The sequence below is a fragment of the Heteronotia binoei genome, chromosome 4 (genome assembly GCF_032191835.1).
Source record: "Heteronotia binoei isolate CCM8104 ecotype False Entrance Well chromosome 4, APGP_CSIRO_Hbin_v1, whole genome shotgun sequence".
Classification (NCBI taxonomy): domain Eukaryota; kingdom Metazoa; phylum Chordata; class Lepidosauria; order Squamata; family Gekkonidae; genus Heteronotia; species Heteronotia binoei.
In genome coordinates, this window is record NC_083226.1 from 126,298,873 (window position 1) to 126,319,482 (window position 20,610).

A 20,610-nucleotide genomic window follows, 5' to 3' on the forward strand; every position below is an offset into this window, starting at 1 on the left:
CCATATATATTGGGTTGTAGCAATTATGCGGGGCGGCTTGGGTGTAGGTTCCCTCCCCCCTTGTGTCCATTACAGTATTAGTGTGCAAGGGGGGGTATTTGTTAGGGTGTAGCTTACCCTCACACACACAAAAAAGATATTCCACTTGTGCTGGGCACTAGGCGAGGGGGGTGGTTAGGAGCTAGGCAGGCCGCATAGCCCCTGGGCTCCCCTCCCCTTTTTTAAGTAGGGCCTACACATAGGTAAATAGGGGGAGCCAACCAGATGGAGTAGTGTGGTAATGGCCGCAAAGAAGGGTCAGGGCCCTTCTAAGGGGAAACAGCCAGCTAGGCCTGTAAGGAGGTGGGGCCAGCAACCTGGCCCCTCTGGTGAAGGGGGACAGGAGGCCCAGATCAGGCAGGCAATTATGGATCAATTAGACGTGTTGGAGCAGCAGAGGGGCGCCTATATGAAACTGGAGCCGCAGGGCAACTGGTCTATCTTCCAGGTTGACTTTTGAAAAGGAGGTGCTGGCCCGTCTTTCTGCATTACAGGCGGAGCCAGCGGTGTGGACATGAGGCACGAGTCAGACCAGGAGGACGGCGCGGACATGGGGGAGTTGCCCGGCGGAGAGCCCCGGGTTCGCAGGGCAGTGGAAGAAGTTGGGCAGCCGGCTCCTGTTGTCACTGTGGCCGTTACCACATCGGGGGATGTGGGTAAGCCTTCCTTACAACACCAACCTCAGGCGTGGCCTTGGGGCCCCTGGGGCTTGCCACAGTCAACAGTATCCCCAAGTACTGTGGGCAATGCCTGGAAATGTTGGGCCTTGGGTACCCAAAGGTTTGGCTGGGCTGTAATGGGCTCGGGGCACTCCATTCGTACCACCACCAAGCCAGAATGGTGCAGGGGCCATTTCACAGGCCCCTTTGCAGGCAGTTGCCTCAGTGGCTTCACAAAGTACCCTTGCCCCTCAGCCCGCCTTTGGCGTGCTTCCGTGGGGTGGGCAAGGACAGTTGCCAATGCACGGGGGGTGGCCAGGTTCCCCATGTGGCATGTGGAGCTACCCCCCGAATCCCTATGGGTCTATACTGTTTCAGGTGCTCCCATACGGTGACACTGCACTGCCATTGTGGGATCATCTGTCAGCAGCTACAAGGGACAAGATTTTGAGGGGGGAATATGTTGACGTTTTCAGCCTCCTTTTAGGGAAAAGAAGGATAAGGAGGAGCTAGATGATAAGGAGAAGGAAAAGCTAAAGCGGAGAAGGGTGGAGAGGACCTGGGCCAATTGGCTGCCAGGCTTCTTAATCTATGCGGGGGTTATAGCAAGTATTCAGTATTTCAGTATTGCGGCATAGTGTACCGCGGATACACTGATTTTGTTGGTGCGGCCTGGTTGCAATATGATGAGGCCTTTAGGATGTGGGCGGCAATCAACCCAGGGCTCCCTTAGGACCAGATTAATCAGCAGCTCTGGCTGCAGTTGATGTCACCGGTGAAACCTAACTTAGGTGACAGGGCGGATAGTGGACACCTAGTGCACAAGCAACAGTTGAGTGTAGGTGCCCACAGTACAGCGGGCCAGTCAGTCCAACCCCAACTGTTATGTTGGGAATTCACATCCAAGGGCGCGTGTTCCAGGAAGGTGTGTAAGTTTAAGCATGAGTGTCCGCTGTGCGGCAGGTCACACGCCTTTTCAGCCTGTAGCAAGTCAAAACCCAGGGTGGGTGCTAAACGCCCCAGGGGAGGGGGTGGCCAGCAGCCATCTGGAAAAGGGACCCAGTCCCATACACCTGAGGGTACTTAGGCGTTTGCTGGTCAATTATCCTCTGGTGGTGGTGGATAGGGCCTATCTATTGGACGGCTTTTCCTGTGGATTCCGTATTCCGTACCAGGGACCTAGAGTACCTTGTTCTGCCCCTAACCTTCGTTCCGTAGTAGGAATGGAGCATATAGTAGGGGCAAAAATAGCTAAGGAGTGTGCTGAGGGGAGGGTCCTAGGCCCCTTTGCGGCTCCGCCAGTACCTACTTTATGGGTATCTCCCCTAGGGGTGGTGCCTAAAAAGGCACCTGGGGAATACCGTTTGATACACCACTTATCTTACCCCAGAGGCGGATCAGTTAACGGTTCCATTCTGGACGTTCTCTGTTCGGTCAGGTACACTTCATTTGACCAAGCTGTCAAAATGGTTTGGGGTTGTGGGGTGGGGGCTGAAATGGCAAAATGCAACATTAAGTCAACCTTTCGCCTTTTGCCGGTACATTAGGAGGACTTTGATCTGCTGGGCTTTAGTTTTGAAGGAAAATATTACATGGACAGGGCCTTACCCATGGGTTGCTCAGTGTCTTGTGCTGCTTTTGAGCGTTTTAGTTCCTTTATGGAATGGGCGCTTTGGGCCAGGTCTGGGCTAAGTGATACGGTTCACTATTTAGATGACTACCTTTTTGTGGGCCCAGCGGGGTCTGGGCAATGCGCAAGGTTATTGCGGTTATTTGAGGAGCTGGTGCGGGAGCTTGGGGTGCCATTGGCACATGAAAAGATGGAGGGCCCTAGTTCGATGCTCACATTTTTAGGCACTGAGCTGGATACCATGCAACAAGCTTCACGGCTGCCTGCTGAAAAAGTAGAAGGTCTTAGAGAGCGATTGGCTGCTCTTAAGAAGCAGCGCAAGGTTTCATTGCTTGCGCTCCAGCAGATTGTGGGGCATCTCAACTTTGCATGCAAAGTTGTGGTCCCGGGGAGAGCCTTCTTGAGGCGGCTATGTGACGCCATGGGGTCCCTGCAGCTCCCGCATCACAGAATTCGAGTGACTACAGGCATGTGAAGGGACTTAGAGGTATGGGAGGAATTTTTTGATTCCTTCAATGGAATTTCATTTTGGCGGGACGACTTAAGGATCGAAGCGGAGCTCCAGATATCTTCGGATGTGGCTGGTGCCACCGGATTCGAATATTTTCGAGGCCACTGGTATGCGGAGCATTGGCCCGCCAGGTGGTTGGACAGTGGGCTCTGCCGTGACCTCACTTTTTTAGAGTTCTTTCCCATTATAGTTGCTGTTTGGCTTTGGGGGGAGCAGCTGGCCAATCACTCAGTCCATTTCTGGTGTGATAACATGATTGTTGTACATGTTATCAACTCATCATTCAGATCAGAACTGGTTATAAATTTGGTGTGAGCATTTACATTGCGATGCCTCCGGTTGAACATTCTATTTCTCACACAGCATGTTCCGGGAGTATGCGATAGGGTGGCAGATGCTCTATCTCGCCAACAGATCGAGCATTTTTGCCAACTTGCTTTGGATGCGGACCAGCAGCCAGCACGAATGCCTCAGGAACTTTGGCAGCTTGGGAAGCTGAAGCCGGGAGGGCAATTCAGTTAGCTTTGGCTCCGAGCACCCGAAAAGCCTATGAAAGGGCTGGCATGCAATTTTGGGTGTTTAGGAGCGCTGCGGGGCCGCCAGACAGCTGGCCGGTCCCAGTGGCACACATCATGCAGTTTTGTATTCATCAGAAGGGTAGAGGGCTAGGGCTGAAGTCAATTAGGGGCCAGTTGCCTTCATCAGGAAAGCGCAAAGCCTTCCGGAAGGCACAGGTAATTTCAGAGTCAGGAAGATGCTGGAGGGTTGGGCCAGAGAGCGTGGGCCGCAGGCGGATGCCCAGCAACCCATATCCCCTTCTGTCCTGCAGGGACTTTATAACGTTTGGCCCAATGTGTGTTCATCCTCCTTTGAGGCCACTCTGTTTCATGCGGCCTCTTTGGTTGCCTTTTTTGGAGCACTTCGGATTAGTGAGTTGGTGGTGCAGTCAAAGACGGCAATACTGACCGGACTCTGCATGCCAGTGATGTCAAATTTGAAGGGGTACGGCTGATGGTCAGACAATCCAAAACGGACCAGCATCGGAAGGGCATGTTTATTATAATTGGCCAGTATGCAACTCCAGAGTTGTGCCCCGTCAAGGCTCTGGAACAGTATTTACAGCTCAAGGGCGAGGGGGATGGCCCCTTGTTTCGCCATGATGAGGGTTCCTCCCTGACAAAATACCAGTTCTGAGCAGTGACAGGCAGGGCATTGGCTAAGTTGGGGTTAGGGGGTGTTAAATTTGGAACACATTCGTTCCGAATTGGCGCTACCTCCATGGCAGCAGCAATGGGCTATCCACCCCCTACTATTCAGTGGATTGGCCGGTGGCGGTCAGCGGACTTCAAATCCTATGTGCGCCCGTTGGTCACTTAGGAGTGTGGGGAGGCTGGTTAGTAGTTTTGTGCCCGTTGGCAATTATTTCCTGTTAGTGACTGTTTTCTGTTTTCCAGGTGCTGTGGCTCGTAGGGGGATGTGTCGGATCCTCATCTGCGGGCACAGTATGGTGTTCTGGGCGGCCCACCAGGCCAGGAGATCGCCTGTTGGCACCCAGCTGGGCCTCAGTGAGTGGGCAACAGTGGAGTGGCTGGATCTCCGTGGCCTGCGTTGGCCGGAGATTATGCCACTGCTGTTTTGTGGGAGGAGGGCGCCTCCTCCGCACATCCTGGTCGTACATTTGGGTGGTAACAACCTGGGTTTTATGAAAGGGAAGGCCCTTTCCTTACAGGCACTGGAGGATCTTCAGGCCATTAAGCAAAGATGGCCGGGTGTGGTTTTAGTGTGGTCGGCAATTCTGGCGGTCCACCCTGTCTCCTGGGGGGATAGAACGTGCCAGACGCAAGGCCAATCGGGCCTTGCAGCAGGCCATGGAAGGGTGCCTAGGGACATTTCTTCCCCATCCGGCCATACGAGTCGAGAATGCCGACTTGTATAGGCCGGATGGTGTTCATTTGTCTGAATTGGGTAACCGGGCCTTTTTGAACGAGATAAGGCAGGGGTTGCGGTCGGCTCTGGGCCGCTAATGCCTAAGCAGAGGCTTGGCATTGGCGGTGGCATGATGAGATATGGGCCACAGAGTTTTCAGGGGAGCACCTATGGCTCAGCACCAGGTGGTGCGGGTGGTCTGTATGAACAGCAGATGGGCTTTACGGCTCAATGTTGGGAGTGCAGATCATGACAAAACCTCACCAGGGTGGATCTTTCCAGACGGATTGATGCTGGCCTAGGTGAAGGTAGGCTTTGGGCCTGGCTGCTCAGCAACAGCCAGAATATACTGGGCTCATGCTGGGGGCAGGGTGGCTCATCCCTTTTGAGACAAGACAGGGCCATGGGGCTGACCCCAGGGCTTGTCTTGTTAGGCCATACCCTTTGCCGTTCTAATCATTCAAGTTGTTTAATAAAGAGGCTCGGTTTATCCAACACACGGTGTCAGCCTCTTCATTCCAACTGGGGGGGGGGCAAACATATCTCCCCCTTCCCCTTCTGGGACTTCAAGTAGCAGGAACAGCAGATGTTGTTCCCACTGGGGAGAAAGATAGTATATAAATGAAATAAACAAACATTTTTCACAATCACAACTATTCCTAATCCATTTTATTTCATTTGTATTCCACCTTAAGTGGTTTGCATTGTTCTCCTCTCTTCCATTTTATCCTTACAACAACCCTGGTTATGCTAAGTGTTTGTGACTGACCTGAGGGCACGAAGCAAGCTTCCATGGCAGAATGGTGACTCAAGCCTGGGTGCTATTCCACTGGCAGAACCTCAGTCTGGTGGGGGAGAGAGATGCTTTTTGCCAGTTCTTCCCACCCTCCCCACACACACTGTTGACCCCCCAGTATGTTCCTTATGCTTTTCCTTGGGGATCTGTGATTCCCTGAAACAAGTGGGCTCAGTGGGTACAGCAAGAATGGAGAGAGTAGCAAAGTTATGCTATACCGGCTTCATTCCATAGATGTGGCATTGGATGAAACTCATTGCATTTTGTTCCATATGGCTTTCAAATTGCTTTGCTGAGCCATTAATCTGGCAGCTGCATAAGAGTTTAAATGGAGAAGAACTATGTATTTCAACATGAGTCAATGGGATCTGCTAAATCTGGCATTGTAAAAATCCTTCTCTTCCCCTTCCCTCCACTTCAGTCACTTAAATGAGTCCTGATGGGAGCATTTTTTAAAGTAGGGATGGGAGAAGAATTAGCCCCACTTCTGCAGGACTGTGGTTCCAAGACATATTGGGGCATTCTCATAGTCATGGCTTGCTAGGACAGGATTGCATCAGGCAAGGCCAGATTTAGGGGGAGGCAAAAGGGGGTGCCTGTCCCGGGCACCATCAGAGAGATTGCCTAATTGGGCACCCTACCCATGCTTTTCTCCTCCCCCGGTCTGTGTTTACAGGGAGGAGAAAGCCAGGGCGTCCCAGTGGTGTTAGTGCCTTCCTTGAAGCTGAGGATGGCGCAAACACTGCCCCCCTTCTCCTTCCTGGGTCTGTGTGCACAGACTCAGGGAGGGGAAATTGACAGCATCCTGGAGGCGTTTTGCCCCCCCCCTTTTCCATTTGGTCTATGTGCAGACCTGGGAAAGAAAAAAGAGACAGGCGCCTGTGGGGGGTGGCAGAAGGCTGGGGCTGCTTTGTGGGAGTGGGGTGCCTTGCCTGGGATGGTAGGCACCCCCCACCATTTTTTGAGTGGGGGGCACCATTTTTTAGTTTTGCCTCTGCTCAAAAAATGGGTAGATCCGGCCCTGGCATCAGGTGAGTTCTAGCCACTTAACTTATGCAAGATGTGTAGTCTGATTCTTGGAGTGAAAAGCAAATGAATGAATTCACCCTTGACCGTTTACTCTTTCTTCAGTAAATAATCCCCCAAAGTGGGAAAGCTGACTGTTTCAGGTTTGGCTAGGGAAAAAAACCAGAGAGTTCTGATCAAACTTGCTTACTACCAATCCATTATTTTCCTTAAACTTTGAAATGTAATAGGACATGGCTTTTAAAAATGTGTTATGGAGCAGGCAAGCACAAGGGAATTGAAGAAGTTACATGAAAGATTTCAGTTTGTTCTAACAGGTATTAGGGAGCTCAAATCTTACAGATGAAACTCAGAGACATTGATTTACACAATATGTGAGTATAACTATTTGAGCCATAAATAAGAGGTTTTTTCCACATCAGTCATGTTCACACGGGAAGAGTATGCAGTAGAAGGTATATGTTAAGTACAGGCTAGAGGGCCCCTGTCTGTCTCACTCTCATTCATTCACTTTCTCCTCGTTCTCTCATTTTCTTATACTGTTTGAATTCATCTATTTCCATCATTTCTTTATTTTTTAAACATTTGGATGCTAATGTATGTCTTTGTCTTGTTGGTTTTAGCTATGCCACTCCATTATTTGCTACTGCCATTCCATTATGGGTGTGAGGACATCCATTTATTCATGGAAGCTAGCACTTTTCTAAAAGAAAGTGTCATTAGAGACTCAAAGTAAACTGTCTGTATTTATTGCCCATCATTCTAGTAGCTGGATTCTTCTTTAGCCTCTAAGTCCTAGGGTCCAATTACCCTGTCACTTACATGGTTGGGAACCTAAACCTTTGAAATGGCACTGAATCCACAGTTTGATTCATTACCTTTTTAAAACATGCACTGTGCATTTCTAAATTGGGGCACACTTGATTCATTAGTCATATTCTTTTTGATTATTGTTTGTATTTCAGCTGCATTTAGATGCCCTAATCCAGATGAAAAGATTTATTCTGCTCAGTACAATGAACATATACATAACTGAACACTTGCACTACCGTGATTCTATTCCCAAATGCAGCAAGAAAAAATTAGGAGGCAGTTTACTTAAACCACTTACAACAGAGGGGTCAAATTGCCCTCACAAGCTGTTTGCTCTGGAGATGGTCAAGTATCCATGATTACAGTCAGGTGGCAGAGTATGGGGCTTGAAGGGTGGGCTGTAGTAATTCTTCACCTGGAAAACTTGAATCCTTACAATATATATGATACTGAGTGAAGGATGGTAGATTCAGGTGGGTAGTCGTGTTGGTCTGAAGTAGAAGAACAAAAAATTCACTGTCACCTTTAAGACCAATGAAGTTTTATTCAATGTATAAGCTTTCATGTGCACACATACTTCCTTAGATACAATGAAATGGAAGTTGTATCAAAACTTTGTACCAAATGAAGGATGGGTGAGGGATTCATTGCGTGTACCTAGCGATCCATCTGTTGTGTGGATAGGATATGTGAATGCAGTGACTTGGCATAATTTAGCACGGGCAGTGTAACGGCTATATAATAAAGAAGGAGTGTGGGAAAAGTGTGTGTCAATGGGTGCAGCAGTGTAGACTATGTGCATATATAACAGTATTTCAAAGGTACTACAACAAAATCTGCCAATTTGTTGTTTTTCTATGTCTTAAATTTAATTTTCAGGTGTTTATTTGCCTACTAATTATCTACTGTTGTACATGGAATAAAGTATTTATCTCAATTAACAGTTTCAAAAGGTAAAATCGTAAATAATTATGATTTTTCCCATAGTGACCACATTTTCCAATTAGCCTATATCAGGCACACCATTAAAAGATAGCAGGAAGAGCAACCCCCCTTCCTCATGTTTCACAGCATCCTACCTCTGGGTATAAAATACAACTACAACAGTGCTCCTAAAATATGCTGAGATGTCCTAAACAGATTATACCCTTCTAAATCCAATGAAGTCTTAGAAGAGCACATCTCTGTTTAAGATGCTACTCTTTCCCAATACATGAATCTGTGAATCTTGCTGCTCTTATTAAAATCTCTTTTTCTCTCCTGTTCTGAAATTTGTGCCTGCCTAGTGGGCCACACAGTTAAATTAATTCTTACATGGATGGAGCATATCTGAACTGCTTTTTAATATGTGTTTATCAGGTAACGTTAGCCAGGGACAATTTGTGAATTTTGTGGGCCTTGGGCACTTTTGCGTGCCTCTCCCATGATTATAATATAAATATTATTTTTGATTTAACTTTAAATATTGTCAACATTTTTTTTTCTGTTTTAGGCAAAATTGATTAGATTTTTGCAGGCCCTAAACATTTCATTTTTTTTCTGATGTGAAAAAAATTAAAACATTTCCTTTGACTTTAAAAGTTTTTTTTCTTCTGCTTTTAAAATAAATTAAACCATTTTCATGGGCCCCTAAAAGTATTGTAGCCCCTAGGCACAGTGCCTATTGTGCCAATGGATAAGCCAGCCCTGACTTTACTAAGTATGCAACATTTGAACTGGACTAGAAAATAACCTTACTTTTCTATATGCTGCTCTATTTTGAAGAGTATTGATGCCAATGACCCAGTGCGTTGAGTGTTGTGGTGGCTTAAATGTGGCAAAAGAATAAAACTGTAATTAATTTAATTGACTCCTTGGTCATTTCAAAAAATAAAATAAACTCAGAGACACCTTTTCCTTCTGCTCAGCCATGAATTTACCAGGTGGATTAGGAAAGTCACAAATTCTAAGCTTCCCATCTGCAATATGAAAATAATAATACTGAATAGCCTTTGAGGGCTGTTGTAACAAGGATGAGATAATGTACCTGAAATACACTAAATACCCAAGTGCACTGTGTGGCTAGTGTATTACCAGGCCTGCATTTACACACAAATTAAGTAAGCTACAATTTAGGGCAAAATTGCTACATTTCAATGTTAGAATAATGCACTTTTAAAAAATACTGAGATCTCTTAAAATTGACATAGCACAGAGCCTCATTATGTCCCTGTGTATTACTAATTATTTAAGTATATGCATATCCCGTTTAGGATTGCCAGGTCTGTATTGGAAAACACATGGAGACTTTGGGGATGGAGCCTGGAGAGGATGGGGTTTGTAGCATGGTACAATGCCACAGAGTCCACTCTTCAAAGCATTTTCTCCAAGGGAGATGATCTCTGCCAACTGGAGATCACTTGTAAAAGCAGGAGATCTTCAAGTCCCACCTTGAGGCTGGCAACCCTAACCCTATTTCTCAACCATTCTGGTTCTAAAAGCTCCTTACAATTGAGTAAAAAAAATGTAAGTACTGGCAATAGGTGTCTAATGGAGGGAATAGTGGAGTTTGTTTTGGGAGAGAAGAAAAGTCTTTCTTCCATGGTTGAGCCACTGGAAATGGGATCACAAAGAATGAAAAAGTATGACAACCTCACTTTCCTTCATCGCCTCCAAAGCCTTCCCTTCCAGTACACCGGAATATCACACTGCCAGCACTGTTGCTCCTGTTCTTTCTTGTCTCTACAGCAGCTCAGGGGAAAAGCTCCCCCCCCCTGTCACCCATGATGTAATTTGTAATGGAGCCAAGGCTTCCTCACTCAAGCCACATAGTTGCATATTATTATTAACAAACCAAGTGTAACAGGATACATTACTACCTATTTTGTCTTTCCTATTCAGATGTTTTGTGTCTATATAGTTGTTGATTTTACACCTGCTTTTGGGCATTTGCATTTCCTTCCATTCTTGCTCCTTTAAAGGAAAATGTTTACACTTCACTTTCAAGGCCACTCTACCGCCTCAGCCTCTTGCTTATCTTGGCAATCACATCCTCCTACACCTCTGCTAATATTCATTTCCTGACCACTCCATCTCCTTTTCCAGCACAAGACCTCGGGCAGGCTTCCTTTCAAATAATTCTAAATTATTATTATCCAGCAGAACACACAAATGGACTGTGGCTCTCTATAAACTGTGTGCTCTTTACAGATGAACCACTGCTTTTGGTCTCTGTATACAAAGAGCCTCACCATTTTGATGATAGATAATAATAAGCAATTCTGTGTGTTCTGTATTTAAGGCCCTTCCTTTCCCACTATTTATCAGGGGGCTGGGTTGCTAAAGGATTCTTTAATGCACAATAAACTTTTTAAAGCTTATTGTCAGCTGGTTGCTCAGTAAGTCATTAAAATATCATATTCAAAAATATTGATTCAAGAAAGAAACTTGACCATATGACCATCTAAATCCTAAAGGCATGATTTGCTGCCTCACAGAGTGGCTTTTACTGACACAATGCCAGTACTCTGGTCTATCCTGCTATGTATCTAAGCTTGTTCTCATGAATCTAGACTGCTCCAAATGAGACTACTCTCTAGTCCAGTGATTCCCAGCCAGGGTTCTGCAGTACCCTGAGGTACCATGAACACTTCCTAGGGGTACAGCAAAAAGTAAATGTACTGTAATGCCAGCCAATCGCTCCCCCCCCACACACACACACCTGCCACCTCCCTCCAGCCAGGCTGGCCAGGCACAGGGCGACTCCAAAAAATGCATGCATACGAGGCTGGCAGCACCGCCGTATGTGCATGCAAGGAGGTGCTGCCTGGCCCCACCTCCTCAGTGTCCTTTTTGCGCACTCTGTGCTGATCAGCAGCAGGCAGCAATCAAAGCAGCACGTGTCACCTGCCACTACTGCTACCAATGCCTGACGATTCTGCTCCTTTTTTGCCGCACCACCAGGCAGGTCACCCAGCTGCTTTCCTCCTCCTCCGGCCCTCGGACTGATGGCTGGGCACCATTGCCAGTTCTAGTATTGAGTTGATGGCAGACTGGTAAGCAGCAAGTTCAGAACAAGAAGGGCGTGCAGGGGAAAGTGGGCTGGGCGGGCCTCGGGCTGGGGTGCTTGAGGCTGCTGAGCATGATTCCACTTTCAGATGGAGTGGGAGGCAGTGAGGCAAGGCAAGTGCACAGAGCAGGGACTACTTAGAGATAAGTGGATCAAGGGGATGGGGAGGTGAGGCAGAGAGTGGGTGCTGTGGGCGGCCTTGCTGATGTTGGCAAGAGCTCCGCCCCTGTTCTCTAGGGCACCTAAAATGGCAGGTGCCGAAATGGTGCAAAATGCACCCCCTGCCTCACAGGTGTGGGGAGAGATCCTCCCACTAGTTGCACTAAGTTGCAGCACAACTCTCCCAGGCAGGTCACCTCCTCAGCTCCTGTTTACTTTTAATGATCTGAAATAATAGCACAGAGTATTTAGACACGTTTTCTAATTAGGTTTATTTTAGAGTAGCCACTCTTGGATGAATGGCTGCAAAGTTGCAGTGCATCCAATCAAGGGCTAACCATACTGTGTTAAGCAGAGTCACACCCTAAACCCACTGACATTAATGAATTTAGAAGGATGAAACTCCATTTAGGTTTGCACTGTTAACCTGTTTTTTCCTACATGCGACTCATATTAATTTTAAGAACTCACATTGGAACTTTGAATGTAAAGACTACACAGGCTAGAAGAACCATTCAGTTAAAAATGTGCTTTTGCTGCCAGTCACATTTGAATGAACCCATACCATTGTCTGATGAACTGTGCTTTTAGCATACAAAAGCTTACATTCATGAGTTGCACATTCCAGGCTAGCATCAATTCTGACACTGGAAGTTTTTGTGTTGATATTTGGTGGATGTTTGGTGAACGTTTATCAATCGCATTCAGAATAGTTTCTTAACATTACTGTTGGGACTTGCATCTGTTATGTGCTTTAAAGAATTTTAAAACATCACACTATTCTGTCTTAATTTAATTAGTTTAAATTACGTTCATTTTCACATCATTAATTAATGAATAAACAGAAACTTAACAGCAATAAACTATTATGTCTCTCATGTAACTAGAAAGTAAATCAATTTTTTTAAAAATAGGTGTTTTCCTCAAGGGTACCGTGAGATATGAAGAGTGAGATCAAGGGTACCGCTACATTGAAAAGGTTGGGAAACAACTGCTTTAGTCCTATTTTCTATGTACACCTGTGCCTCTGTTAGGATTGCTATATTCTTGCTGGTGGAGGGAGATTTCTCCATCCCCCATTGTCGCTGCTTAGTTAGGTGAAAGAAGGGAAATGGTGGGGAAATGGGGAAGTAACTGGTGTCTCCCAATGTAATGGTGCCACTTACAGCATGACCCAGAACTGATGTCATCATGTCAGGTGACACCTCGGTCCAGGGCTTTTTTTTGTAGCAGGAACTCCTTTGCATATTAACCAATCCTCCTGGAGTTTACAATAGAGCCCTGTAAGCTCTTGGAGGATTGGCTACATCAGGGGTGTGTGGCCTAATATGCGAAAGAGTTCCTGCTACAAATAAAGCCCTGCCTAGGTCTATAAATAAATCACAGAGTTTGGGGCAAATGTTGCCCTTTGTGCAATGATATCACTTTCAGATTGTGCTAGAAGTTGCATTATTATTCCATGGTTTATTTTTATTTATTTATTTACTTTGGATTTATGTGTCACGCACACTGCAAGCGAACTCTGGGTGGCTAACAGTCATAGTAAAAACAATTTAAATTACAAATTTTAAACAATAAAAAATGTATAAACAATTTAAATTACATGTATTTGGTTGCCAAATGCAAGTCCTTGACTCCCCCAGTCCCACCAATTGCCAGGTCATGCCTAGCAACACCATACCCCAAACTTTTCATTATTTTAGGTAGCTTGATTCACTCTGATTAAGAAGAAAATATGACATGTTGGGTAAGCAATAATCACTCTCTGGAGAAGAACACTGTCTCCTCACCCTATTTTGAGAAAAATGTGTGTATTTTTTCTTGGTTTTTTCCTATATTCTTGCATTTTTATGGAGATAAGAAAAACAATTTTATGTCAATAGTTTTAACTTCTGAGTTGTTTAAAATACAGCACATCAAAATGGACAAACGATTTGGAAATTCAGAAGTTGGCAAATAGATGCCGCTGTCCATGAATTCATTTTCTACTAGGCTACATGGGGAACCATTAGGAGTCAATTGGAATGAAAACACAAAGCCTGAATGTAAACCAAAATTGTCTGTAAACAGTGTCTAGACTAGGGGTGTCAAATGTCCAGCTCACAGGCCAAAACTGGCCCACCCAGGGCTTTAATCAGGCCTGTAGGGCTCTTTTCTCCCCCCTCCCCCTCCTGTCCCCACCCTCTGAAGCTCTGAGGCTGCTGAAGTTCCCTGCTCTTTCTGCTTTGTCTTTGCTGGGTGCAGCAGGAAGCAAAGCTGCAAGGAAAACATGGAATTAATTTTCCATTAAGGTCTCTGTGCCCAGATGCAATAGGGCCCAGAGACCTTAATGGAAAATCCATTGTACATTTTCCTTCCAACTTTGTCTGTGCTGCAATGTGTTTCAGTGGAGTGGAGATCAGTTTCACTTTTCAGCGTTCTTATAGCCAACTGAAGCTCATGCCTCCTGGAGTTGCAAATAACAGGTTAATGTTTTGAGCCAGCTTGTCTCTGCTCAATGGACCTGACCTAGTGAGTACTCTAATCTGGGAACCCACAGCCAAAGAGGAATATTATACTGGCGAGCCATTGCTAATCTGAGCAGGCCCAAGGTGTGGGGTGGGGGAGAGAAGCTTGTAATGCCATTTCATTGTTTTCCCAAGCTCAGAGTGTTTTACGTTTTTAATTTCTCCTGTGACCCTTGTGATTTTTCTTGATTTTTTTTAAAAAAATTGCTTTGCCAAATCCCACTATTCCCCCACATTTCTATCTCAGACAAAATTTTGCAAGAGTTCCAAGCATGTTTGTATTTTAAGTTAAAATTAATATATTTAATTGTGTTTGTCTGTATCTTTTATAAAATTTATATCTCTGCTACCTCACATTACATTTTATGACACACATGGCCCACCACAGAAAGTCCCATGTGTATCAGATCTGACTCTCCTAACAAATGAGTTTGACTTCCCTGGTCTAAAAACCTCATTGGCTACATATTGACAGGGAGTTTGGGGAGGCTAGAAGCCCTGTTCTCCATCCCACTTTACCCAATGCAAGCTGTGTTGGCAGAAAAAGGGTTGCTGTTTGAGAGCATCCCATGATTGACACAAGAATAAATGTACTGAAGTCAGTGGGGCTACTCTCATATAAATCTGCATGAAGCTTGCCACCACCACCACCACCACCCCATTCCAAGGAAGAGAAGCACTGCAAAGGAGACTGAGAGGGGCCATAGTACTTGGCAGATAGATTGGGGAACTATCAAAAAGGAGCTGAAGCTTAGAATACATGCTTATGCAAAAGTGTGAAGGATTAAAAAAAAAAGTTGATGCAACAATCTGAACAGTCAACCATGAAATGAGTGCATGGTGAGACAGGTTAGGGGTGGGTCGTTTGGAAAACCTCTCTGAAGCAACTAACACTGGATAAAATTGAGGCATAGCCAGATTGTGGCAAGTCTGTAGTCTGACCACAGCCTAAGAGAAGAAAATGGTGTGAGTATTCTCAAGACCCTATCAGAGCCCACTGGCCTTCCCATCTGTGGTTTAAATTAAACAGCCCACCTGCAAGCAAGCACTTTCTTTGTCTATCTACTCTTCCTGCAATAATAGAATCAGACTGTTTACACATGTTTATTTTACATAGTCTATAGTTTCATGGTACTATTTTAAAACCATGGTTTACATAGAGCAATACAAGATGCTAAAAATATTACAGGAGCAGGAACTGTTGTGTATACTTTGGGAAGATGAAACTACTCCCATATCATCAACAATATTAAGAAGCATACAAGCTCTCTGAATCAGACCCTGTTTGAAGAAGCAAATAATCAGTTATGTACTTGTTGATTTGAAAAGGAGCACTTTTTAAGGCTCCAAAGAGAGCTTCTAATGTTATTTTCCCCATCTGTGCTCCACAACATCAATAACGACTAGAGTTAGATCTCACATGCACAAGATTTTCTATCCTGCTTTCTTCACAAATAGCACAAAAAGACCCTTTGGGTGCTCAAGATTGGGTTGCACGAACTCTTTGAGTCATTGACAGAATGTTTTAAGATGAATCATTTACAATGAAGCCAGCAGATTCCTAGTATAACCCTTCTAACTTTTTCCTTGTTTAGGTACTTTTTAAAAATGGCATACTGATAGTAGCTGTGATTTCAGTGTTGGCCAACATCCTTCTATGTGGCCCACTTTAAATTTGGTGGCTCTGGTGGTTGTAGAAAATGTCAAGTCTCATGTGACTTATGGTGACCCATAGAGTTTTCAAGGGAAGAGACAGTTAGAGGTGGTTTGCCATTGCCTGCCTCTGTATAATGACTCTGGACTTTCTTGTTGGTCTCCCATCCAAATATTAACCATGGCCAAGCATACTTAGCTTCTCAGATTTGATGAGATCAGATTAGCCTGGGCCATCCGGGTCAGGGCAAGTGGCTCTGCTGTGTTTAAAAAAATGTAGTTGACACAATATCAACCTACATTTTGCATGATTTTTTAAAAGAAAACTTAAAAAAAAAGCAGAAATAATGCATCAACCTAAATAAGTTTTGTTGCTGTACAGTGACCATAGTTATTTGCTATTCTAAGTGAAAACAAAAGACTCTTGGCATTATTTCTCATATATCACTGTGTGTACAAATGAAAGCACATGCTGACTTTGTAAAGGCAGCAATTGAAATAAATAGTAGTAGAAAATGACTTGGCAGGAAAGCATCTTGTCCTACTTAAATCTAACAAAGTAAACCACTTTGGCAAAAAAAAGTTTTTCTTTTGGTCTGCTTCCAATTTACTATCCAAAAGTTCAGTTAATGGAGTTCACAGCTGGGAGACTGTGGCCAATATAATGGCATATAGACCATTTTCAAAATTGCAGCAACAATTCTAAATATTCCAGAACAGTACCAGAAGCATAACCAACATGTTTTCAGGAAAAAAAGATCAAAATACATTGGCCAAGCCAAACAAAGAGTTAGCCTGCACACACACACATCTTGATTTAAATAGCATTTTAAAACACAGAGATTTGCATTGAATTGTCACTGTTAAGTTTCTAGATCTTAAGATGTTAGCAAAGCTATGCATTTCCTCTAGTCAACTCGGCGGTTTTGGTTCAAGATTTGAAAACACTTTGCCCTCATTTAATGACAAAACATTCCATAGCTCCCTGTAGCTTAATTTAATATAGATGTACCTCTGTCCTTTTTAGACTGGGGTCCAAAGCACTTCATATACGCAAAACTACTAAAGATAATTTCTGTTGAGAATACACAAAAATGGCCTATCTTTATTAAAAGTCACTATTTTGGGGTGTCCCTACAGTAGTCTGATGAGAAAGTCTATGCATCAGATTGTAAGTTTTCAAGAAAGTGGAAAAGGATGAGGGAAGATGAAAGGCTAGAAGTGTTACCACAGTTCTAAATGGTAATAATTTTGTTTTCATCTTCCAGCCACCTAGGTTACAAATTGACTTGTATTTGACCGATCTGTATCTAAGAAGTTTGGCCTTGAAGGTTTCTGAATGAGGATGGTCAGTGAGTTTAAATTTTATCATCAACCTGCTAGGTACACATCATTACACACTTCTGGTATTTCTGTAAACATTATTTGGTATCTCAGAGAACCACAGCCTGACCAAGGAACTGCCTTAGCACGAGGTTCACAATTTAATAATGAAATTGCTGGGGATTTTATGAAATCCTAAAGGACAGACCTGGAGATAATATAGTCCATTCTCCTACTCTTAAGCAAGATATTCCATGTATTAACACAAATCCACACTATGCATTTGCCATGTTACGGGTTAACTCACATCCAGATTATATAGTCTGTCATACAAAGTGATGCCGCCAACCAGAAGCATGGGTACAATTTAAAAGAATAATAAATGAAAATAATGAAATAATGATAGAAGTTAGTCAACAACTTTATGTATTTCTCCTAAATGCAGATGAAATGTTATTAGAAGTAACTCAGCAGAGAAGATGGCAGTTGGGTAATCCTTAGCAATAAAAGGAAATGAGGTCAACCCAACAACTAATTGAAATTTAATTTATAGCACTGATTTATTTGCTTAGTCACTGGTAAGTTATCAATACGGTATAACTTATGATATTTTTTCAACATTTCCACAAGTTAACAGGTCATCTTACTGTCACCCATAGCTAATGGGGAGAGTAATTCCACAATTTCCTGTGATATAACATTTAGCCAAATGCATTTCACACTGTTTCTTTCTTCTGAAATTGTAGTTCATCAAGTGATTTATTTATAGAACAGCATTCAGCAAGAAAACAAATGCAATTTTTTAAAATCCAGAGCCAGGAATTCTCAAATATATTTTAAAGATTAGAAAGAGGCAGAAAGAATCAGTATCTTTCCTAGATGTCTGAGAAACCCAACAACAGTCCTGGAAAATAAAGGGAGCTGTATTGCTGGGTGTTTAGCAAGATGTGATTTACATACTGGAGAGGATCTTTCATGAATTACAGGGACAAAGGAGAAGAGGGGCGGGAAAGAGGAGGGAGTTTGCAATTGCTCTCTACTACTGTGCATGTTGATGAATCCCTGGCACATGTTAATTAATGCCCTATTGTGCTTGGCAGCTTACCAAGGACTGTGACTGAAGAAAGAATGATTCTTTAGAGTAACGGAGGCTTAGTATATATATTGAGGGGGGGGGGATGTATTTATACAAGCTGTGAATTTTCCTTAGGAATGGGCCTTTTTGCTTTTAGTGCAATTAAGAGAGACGAACTGCCATCTATCACAATATTTTAACGTTACTAAAATAAAACCCTATAAAGCATGTTTTTTAAAGAAAAAGTCAGTGCCAGACCGTGAGTAGAAGCGGTCAGTAACCATATTCTCTTTTTCACACACACCCCCACACAAATACATGCAGATAAGCTACAAAACAGTGATTATCTGGTGGAAATTTATTCAAGAATTCTACATCCAGTATTGCAAATAAATAGTCAAGAATATTTGTTCAAATTATAGATGAATGTATCTGCTATGTTTGATTGCCACCTTTGTTTTGATTTTTCCTCCTTTGTCCTACTAAATATTAGGAGGCATATGGTTGTAATGTTCTCAGAATAGAATGAATTGGTGGCTAGTGCAAATATGCACAATTATATTTAAATGACATATTACTGAGGTTATAACAAGTAAATCTACACTTGTTATTTGTGCCAGAATTCTGATCCTAGAAATTATTTTTATGCATAGTGGCATACAAAAACACTGTCCTAGACAATGCATATAAGCAGATTGGAGGAGGGGGTTAACTAGCAGTGTTTATTCAGAAAACTGCCAACTAATTAGCTATATAGCAAGAATTACATTAAGATAAAGTTGTATGGAAATTATAAAATTAAAAATATGTTTGAGAACATTACAAATAGTTTAGAGATTCCATGAAGAGAAGAAAAAATGAAAAGAAAAAAGAGCCATCAGTCCAATTGACTACCTTATTATAGTAAAATACATTAATTTCAGAAACATTTAATCCCACCAACCTTGCTAAAACTGCTGACATTTTGCAGCCTGAAATCATGTCACTATTCTAAATTATTTACCCAGTCTTCAAAGATGATATTGTGCAATAAATTATCTTATTTCTTTCTGTTGTTCAGGCAAAATACATGCAGCAAAAAAAGTCTAATGTCAGCCATGATTAGAGAAAAAGTTCTGCCAATCCCTTTCAAACTTATTCCAGATTCAAACCATATGACAACTTTACATTTTGTCTTGCCAAAGACTGTGGCTGAACCAAAATGGAACACCACAGAACGTAGATTGCACTTTACTCTTAAATGCATCAATCATTATCAAAAATGTTGTACAACCATGGTTTTCCCTACTTCTTTTGCAAGAAAGAAACAGACAGTGCTACCCCACCCCCATACACACACACACACTCTTGTTCATGGACACATCTCATTGAGCATTTATTTTATTTTATTTTTATTATAGTAGATTTATATTCCACCTTACCCCACAAATGGTCCCAGGGCAGATTACAACATACAACATTACGACATGTAAGGCATTAAAAATCCATAAAAACAATATATTAAAACAAGTAGAAACTTCCCGGTTTAGAGCAGGAGACAGAAGTGTATAAAGATTAGAATAATTTCCAGATGGCCACTAATTAATGATGTCATATTTCAAGTGGGCCTTTTCAAGGGAGGCCAGTTTAGATTGGTTTGGTTTAATGTGGATGCCTGCTGCCTCACCCAAAGGCCTGGCGAAACAGCTCCATATTGCAGGCCCTGCAAAAAGGTAACAAATCTGGCAAGGCCCTACTCTCCAATGGGAGCATGTACTACCAGGCTGGGGCTAGGGCAGAAAAATCCCTTACCCTGGTCGAAACCAGATAGACATCCATAGGACCGGGGACAACCAGGAAATGTTGATTTTCTCAGCATAAAGTATTTCGGGGCACATACAGGGAAAGGCAGTCCCTCAGTGGTCCCAGGCCATACAGTGCTTTGAAGGTCAATATCAGAACCTTGAAACAAATCCAGTACTCAGTAGGCAGCCAGTGTAAATGGCATAATACTGGCTATATACCCGCCCATACAGGCAGTGCCATCAGCAGGCGCACCACTGCATTTTGCACCAGCTGGAGTTTCCAGATTAGCCCAAAGGACAAGCCCATGTAGAGCAAGTTACAGTAATTTAGTCTGGAAGTGACCACTGCATGAGTCACTGTAGCTAAATCCTGAGGGAAGAGGTAGGCTGTCAACCGCCTGATCTGCCAAAGATGGTAAAAGACCAGTGTGGCAACCACAGTGACCTGGGCCTTCATAGAAAGTGAGGCATATCAAGTTGGAACTGACTTATTGCACCTGGTTGGACCCCAACTTGTGTACTCCATAATGTGTAAATCTGATCTATACAAACAAAAACCCTTCAGGCAACAAGATGGCCCAGGCTAGTCAGATCTTGGAAGCTAAGTAAAGTCAGCATTGGTTGGTATTTGGATGGGAGATCACCAAGACAGTCCAGGGTC